Raw genomic sequence first — 5,833 nt, 5'->3', positions numbered from 1 at the left:
CTAACTCCCAGTTAAACATCTTTATCGACGTTATCGACACCCATCATTTAACATGTGATCGATAAAGCAGTTAACGTGCTTAACCGAAGGATGTACCTCCAGTTAGCGTTAACTAGACATGCTGCAAACGGCCCTTAGTCATACCGCTAAATGTTCTTATATATGTAAATTATTTGCATCCATCTCTTTTAACCACTCTTCTCATTTATATAGTCCAGCGAACATACACACTCACTTGTATCAAGAATGATAGAATACAAGATTGCGCCAATCGAGCTGAGAGCAACTGGCCGTGACGTCAAAAAAATACCAGAATGAGAGAGCAAAGACGAATTCAATAAGAAAAAGAAGAAGAATCGAACAGCTGGGGCGAAATTGAAAGGTTTGTTTAGACTGCTTTTACACAGTTCAAGTATTGAATTCAATTCTGCTCGCATGTGGAAGAGAGGGGGTGAGAAGAAAAGGGACGAGTACACATGTGTCTGTACCGTCAAGTCGTTTCAACTTTCTTGCTTTGCTTTTGGCATTTTCGTTGCTTCCCATTTAAAGAACCAAAAACTTGAATTCAACAGAATTGAAACGTGTAAAAGCAAATAGAAAACACAAAAGAGAATGAGCAAGAATTGCTTTCAGGTACTTGAATCATGTAAATCGGGTGTTACAAAGTGCATAATAAATCGCGGATTTACGGAATTATTTAATTTTAAATGGTAAATTGGTTGTTTAAAAGTAAAGAATGTGTACTTCTTAAATGCAATGCAAATCGCTGAAAGTGTTAAAACACTGCAATCATTATAATGATTTGCATTTTTTCAGTAATTGAACAAATACCAGCGGGCCGCCAGCGGGTCAGTTGCTGGTAACAATTTGCAGAACGATTCCACGGTGATCGTTGCATCGTCGTCAATTAGTGAAATCAGTAAGCAAGCTTTTAAAATAAAGGAATACCTCTTACTCTGCTATACATATAATTACTTTCATTATTTAGCTACTTTTCCGGCAGCCGCAAAAACGCTGGCCCAAGCCTGCAAATTGTTGCCAGCAACTGACCCGCTAGCTGCCCGCTGGCATTTGTTCAACTACTCAAAAATGCACTTTGTAAACAAACCTTTTGGGTGTTGGCCACATCAAGCGGCTCATCTGGATGAAATGAAAAAGCTGTTAGATGTAATGCAGCAACGTGCTCCCGATGTTGAACATCAGTTAAAAGGAAAGTCAAATGAGTTGGAAATGGCGCAGCTTATCATACGCCAGTTGTCGGATAAGGCCAATGTAAACCAAGGCCGCAATCGGATAGAGACCTCGACGCAGACGCAATTTATGTACGAGCAACAGATTAGAGACTTACAAGTAAGTTAGAAGTAGAAGTGCATTTGAAGACGTTTACATTATTATGTTTACGCATTTCTTACAGGCTATGGTGCAACAATTGACGTATGAAAGGAATTTATGATGGTCACAAATATATTGGCAAAAACATAGCAAGTGCATATGCCAAGTTGGAAAAATTGACAATGCGTGAGTATAAAATGAATAGGTGTTCTTAATTATAAATATTACTTATATTACTTTACCTCTTCTTTTGCAGTGGCTAAAAAGAAGAGTCTTTTTGATGATCGACCGCAATAGATTCAAGAATTGACTTACATCATGGTGTATGCGTTACAATCTAAATTAGCCAGCATGGGCACCGACTTCAAACAGATACTAGAAGTGCGTATAAAAAATCTCAAACAACAAAAAGCGCGTCGGGATCAATTCGGGCAGTCACCAATTGCTGCTAGCACTGTTCGCTCGAGTACAGCGAAACAGGGCTCCTTGCTGTTAAGCGAAGAGAATACGGCCGTAAGCATTGACATGGCCGCAAGTGATACAACACCATTGCTGGGTGCAGTCGGAGGTAGTGGAATACAGACGCAGCAGCAGATTGCATTATATGATGACTCCGATAGTTACGTGCAACAGCGGGCTGAGACTTTGCAGAACATTGAATCGACTATTGTCGAGCTAGGCGGTATATTTACACAATCAGCACATATGGTTAAGGAACAAGAGGAGACTGTGGAGAGGAGACATACAAGATGCCGAATTGAACATAGAAGCGGCGCATGGTGAAATATGAAGTACTTCCAAACTGATGATAAAAATCTTCGCAGTACTGATCATGATAAAAACATAACAAGGTAAAACCATTGAGAGGCAGTCTGACGTTTGCCAACAATATAATTTTCAAATCAAAACTCAAACTCACACACACATTCTCATTTTCAATGTCAAACAACAACAATTGTGAACAATTTAATTTTTTATTTTCAATTTTATATGATTTTAAAATGTTGGCAAACGTCAGAAAAAAATCATGGCCGACGAATTGAGAGAATGAATTTACCTTGTAATGTTTTTATCATGGTACTGATATTCTTTTTCATATTCTTCGTAGTTTTCCTTATATAATAACGAATATGTTTGTGACACGGCAAGATTTTAACAAGTTCAGATGCGCGGTCTTAAAGTTGTGGGTTTTTAAATACATAAATATATAATATCCTATTCATATACATACATATAAAAAACACTAATGTAATAATGAAATTAAGTCGTATATGCCACGTGAAACACGATAGCTTTTAGAAGCAGTCACGTAGGGTTAGACACTAAGTCTGCCAATAATAAAATTACTTCACTTAGTTTCACTTTTTTTCAAAATTTTCTATAAAAAGTAGAGATGATCCTGTGTAATAAAACGAGAACCGATTTATGTAATCATAAATATATAAAAAAAAAATTTAAAACTAAATAAAATAGAAATTGTTATTGGCAATAAGTACATGTGCTTGTTTATTAATAATTCAAATATTATGTTCAAACAAATTTAAGTGAAAGGTATGCAATCTCAAGAAAAAAGAACTTGCTTAGTTTTTATGCATACGGCTTAACATTTCCGGTAGGAAGCAGAAGGTCAGTATGTATAAATAAAAAGCTTTATCAGGGGAACGTGTTATATTTTCAAATAACAAATAAATAAAAAATACATCGTAATGAAATGTTGCCGTTTATTGCATGTGATCTGATGCCGGATTCAATTTATATGTTCTCGTAGGTAGCTCGTTCTCGAAGTCATCAGTGGTGAAGTGTTTTACACAGATGACGCTGGTTCGGGCGTTGAAATCCGTTGGTCTCCGGCAGAACTGGATCCACTTTTCCACCACGAACCAGAAAATGTAAACAAAAGTATTGTGTGACGTCAGCGAATGGGTGGATGCTGTCAAATCGACGAAGAGAGGGTTAGCGGTCCGCGAATGGCGCGACCTTTATTTTCTGGATCGTGCACTTGTATTGCATCTTAGCTTAGCGAACAAACACACTCACTTGTATTGCATCTTAGCTTAGCGAACATACACACAAACCATGAACCAAAAATACAAGATCACGCGGGCAGGAGAGTAGCCCGTTAGAATCGCATTTAGGAAAAATTTTCTTCTTTTTCGCCTGTGACAACGTGTGTACACATAAGGTAAAGAATAATTTAGCACAACAGCATGATTTATAGAAGAATTTGCATAATAAAAATGATTATTCATGCGTTCAACAATTTCGCGGTTTTCTCCGTTCTCTTCGTTGTTTACTTCTTACAACAAAGATGGCGTTGAGATTTCGGCAGCTAGAAAATAACTTTTTTCGTTCTTTCCTTCCCGCGTGATCTTGTGTCTTTCGTTCATGCACACAAACATGCATTGTATCTTAGGGAGCGAACATACATTCAAACATGTAGTACATGATATGCATGGTGAAATGAACTGAAGGTGGCGCATTCCCGAAGCCGCTACTTTGGTTTTGCCGACTTTGACATTTATGGCAATACGTAAACAAACTTTTTGTTTAGAAACAAGTGCAAACGTATTGTGTACTTTCAAGTTAAAAATCGAAGTAATTCGTGCGTTCTGAAGTAAAAAACGTATTATTTGTAATAAAAACTATATAAAAATGTCGTGTCGTGTGTTGAATTGCAGCAGCCGTAGAGGTAAAGCCCCCAAATGCAGCTATTTTTTGTTTCCCCGCGACGACGCCTTGGCCAGAAAGTGGGTAGAGTTCTGCCGGCAGGAGAAGCCATACAATTTAGACACCAGCGTAGTATGCATGAAGCACTTTACGGACCACTTTTAAACACGGCATGTTAAGTTGAAAACGTTGAAATACCACAAATTACAAACAACAAGATATTATCACTTTTTCGGCACCTGCAATACAAACACAAAAAATCTAAATAGTTAATTAATAAGACCTATACTTTTGAACACATTTCAAGAGTGGTTGTATATTTTTTGTTAACGTAGTGCTTACTTTGCTATATTCAAAGATGGCTTGAGATATTGGTGAATCAAGAAGAAAACACGTTTTCTCACTGCAAATTCACAACTGTCAAATCATTATTCTTCGCCATATTCTTTGTTTACCCGTTGCCACAAATGTCATTCTGCGGGAATGCGCAATCTTGTATTCTATCGTTCTTGCATGATATGCATGCTTAGGGCCGTTTGCACCATGTCTAGTTAACGCTAACTGGAGGTACATCCTTCAGTTAAGCACGTTAACTGCTTTATCGATCACATGTTATATGATGGGTGTCGATAACGTCGATAAAGATGTTTAACTGGGAGCAAGGCACATTAAACAGGTAGTATCAGTAGAGCAAAAACAACATTTGCGTGTATTTTGTTGTTGCTTCTGGTATCGAAAGTGTCAACAACTGTTCTGAATTTTTTCTTCTAAATCAAAGCGTGCCATGTGAAATACAAAAAATTATAAAAAATAAAAATTTATGCAACTTTCTTTCCTAGTAAATTTGTTTGCTTCTCGAAGCATTGATCCATCCTTTGCAAGGCCCAGTAATCAGCGGTCGTGCTGCCGAGTTGGGCGAACGTTCCAAAAGCTGCTATTCAATCGCTTGTTTTGTATGGAAAAAGGTTTCACAAGCAAATGGATTTTAACAACTTATAATTTTCGTGAGAAAAAATTAAAAATATTTGACATTTTCGAGACCAAATAATTTGAAAATAAATCAAATCAGCTGCTCTACTGATACTACCTGTTCAATGTACCTTGACTGGGAGTTAGAATTAACTAGACATGGTGCAAACGGCCCTTAATAGGGATTTTACATGATTCAACTTTCACAGGCGATTAGTTGAACCCAGAAATAGTCAGAAAAAGTCCGAAGTAGTCAGATTTAGTCCAAAAAGCGTTCCTTAACTCGGAAATGACAGCAAAAATGAGAGTGAGTGAGAGTGACTCTCATCAGTCCGAAGTAGTCAGATTTAGTCAGAAGAATTTTTTCTGGCAAAATCCTGAAAAGTGTCAAACTCAACTGAATTTAAATTAACGGAAATTAAAGAATACGCTAAAAGTGAGAATAATCTAAAAAGTAAAAGAAATGAATTGAAATTGGAAGGAGGCAAAAAATAATTGATATAGCAAGTGTTTATTGTGCTTGTGCTTGTGTGAATGTGTTTTGTACATACATTTCTGTTCTTATTTGACGTTAGTTTTGTTGTTGCCATTCTTTGGACTAAAAATTTGGTTTTTTGCGTTCCTTTACTTTTCCTGTTATTCTCTTTTAGTGAGCGCATTTTGCTTACGCTCTGGCATTTTGACACTTTTCAGATTTTAGTCCAAAAAGATAAGGAATGAACCTAATATTGAACTGCGTTGATTTTACCCTTTCTAATTACCAACAGCATGTACTGTTTGCTTATCTTTTTTGAAGTTTATTTTGGACTAGCGTTTTGCACTTGCACATGGAAATTGTATATAAGGGTGAAATTTGGAAATAATA

At 36.8% G+C, this 5,833-nt stretch overlaps 1 pseudogene; it reads left to right on the top strand.

Moving 5' to 3' along the window:
• The first annotated feature begins 991 nt into the window (after positions 1 to 991).
• Positions 992 to 2,210, top strand: LOC118738643 (annotated as a pseudogene).
• Positions 2,211 to 5,833: the final 3,623 nt, after the last annotated feature.

Source organism: Rhagoletis pomonella, unplaced genomic scaffold (assembly GCF_013731165.1).
Source record: "Rhagoletis pomonella isolate Grant_MI unplaced genomic scaffold, Rhpom_1.0 Rhpom_scaffold_00005, whole genome shotgun sequence".
In the NCBI taxonomy this organism is placed as follows: domain Eukaryota; kingdom Metazoa; phylum Arthropoda; class Insecta; order Diptera; family Tephritidae; genus Rhagoletis; species Rhagoletis pomonella.
The sequence above is the reverse complement of the archived record's forward strand: the minus strand, read 5'-3'. Positions and strand labels throughout refer to the sequence as shown.